This window comes from Pseudopipra pipra, chromosome 12 (assembly GCF_036250125.1).
Source record: "Pseudopipra pipra isolate bDixPip1 chromosome 12, bDixPip1.hap1, whole genome shotgun sequence".
Classification (NCBI taxonomy): Eukaryota; Metazoa; Chordata; class Aves; order Passeriformes; family Pipridae; genus Pseudopipra; species Pseudopipra pipra.
In genome coordinates, this window is record NC_087560.1 from 13,707,486 (window position 1) to 13,709,150 (window position 1,665).

Consider the following 1,665-nt stretch of genomic DNA (forward strand, 5'->3'; position numbering starts at 1 on the left):
AATGAGGGGGTGCAGGAAAGGTATTTGAAGAGAAAACCAGCATTTTTTACTGATTGCTTGTCTCTTTCCTAAACCCTAAATAATCCTGAAGTACGGGCATGTGGAACTGTTACCCTGCCTCAGCCCTCCCCAGCAGCTGATCCCAGCCCATGTGGGATAGGTGGCTTTCTCCTTGGTGTTGAAAAGCCAAAATCCTCTGTGCTTACTGAGCTCAGCACTTTCCATGGAGCAGCAGCAAATTGATAACATCCCAGGTCACCCAACTGCCCCATCAGTTGGCTGTGCAGCCCTGCCTGCAGCCATCCCTTGCTCCCCAGTACCCGATATCTTAATTCAGCCCTCCCTTAATGACATTTGCAAAGATTTCCACTGGTGGAGCAGGATGCTGGCCACGGTCTCCACCACGCTCCCAGCCTGTGGATGTGCTCCCCTTGCCCTGGATCAATCTCCAAGTCGGAACTGGTGCTGTTTGATCTGCTCATTGTGATGCAGTGGAGGGCAGCGAGTCCAGGGAACGAGCCTCCTTGGAATTAAACCGCCTCTCTAATATGATTACAAATGGCTGTTAACCCTCATATCAACATGCTGTCTAGGGGAGGGGGGAGAGAATGAGATGTGAAAGTCCCACCCCTCACTGATAAATGAAAATGAGGAGTGCTCTTTACTAGAAATAATTAGGCTTCCCTAGCTCCTGAAAAGTGCTTTGAAGAAGAGAAACGTGCTAGAAATGCTGCAGGTGCCAGCACCACTGCTCCCAGTGCTGTTCTTGCTCAGGTGAGAGGGCTGCAGCTATGGGATTTCACAGCACGTCTCCTCTGTTGAGCATAAACAGAAGGTGCAAATAGTATTATTGTGACATTTAGGCAAATGGAGAAATGGGGATCTAGAGCACAGGGGAGCTATTGAACATCTCTCACAGAGTTGGGATTAGGAGGGAAGAGTACTATTCCACATGCTGTTGTGATCTCCACTTGGGGGATACTCAGGCTTGAGGACACCTGTGTTTAGCATGTATTGACTGACAGTGCTGCTGTAGAGGCACAATGTTCTCTTTGGAAACCAAGTTCAAAACCTGGCTTTTTCAAAACCTCCATGTGTTGGATCAGGGTATTGTCTGGACCACTAGCTTTTTAGAAGGCACCAGGAGAGACCCAAGTGCTCAGCTCTGGCTGTGTGTCTCTCCCCCAAATGAAGTCAAGCCTCAAGCTCACTCACATCCTCCTCTGGCATCCCCCTAAGCCTTAGGAAGAACTGGAGATATGACAGGTGATGGGGCTATTTCCCCCCAGCTGTGTCTCTGGTCTGGATCAGAGGACCCTGGAGCTACAGCCTTGTTGGAGCCACCATCTCCCCTCCACAGGGCTGCTCAGTGCCAGGTGGGATGGCTGCCTGGACACCATGCTGAACATTACACAGCAGAGTCTGATGAAAACTAATTTTCCCCCAACCTCCCCATTTTGTCCTCACAGCAGAAACGTCAGGCAGGCTGTACAGAAAAGAAGAGAGCTGTACCAGAGCAAGCTTGGCTTGGTTCCCACTGTCAGTTTGGTTCCCTCCACCAACAATCAACCAGGACAGAAGCATCTGCTTCATTTGGAAAGGCTCTTAAGCTTCATCTGTGCACCCCAACACAACAGCCATGAGCCTTTACCCCCCAAACTGTGA

The 1,665-nt window shown here is 50.1% G+C and overlaps 1 long non-coding RNA gene across 1 annotated transcript; it reads left to right on the forward strand.

Moving 5' to 3' along the window:
- Window positions 1–444: 444 nt before the first annotated feature.
- LOC135420606 (uncharacterized) lies at window positions 445–1,665 on the forward strand. The gene is made up of 2 exons (XR_010433627.1): window positions 445–774; window positions 1,470–1,665. It is a non-coding gene; the product is annotated as an uncharacterized LOC135420606 (long non-coding RNA).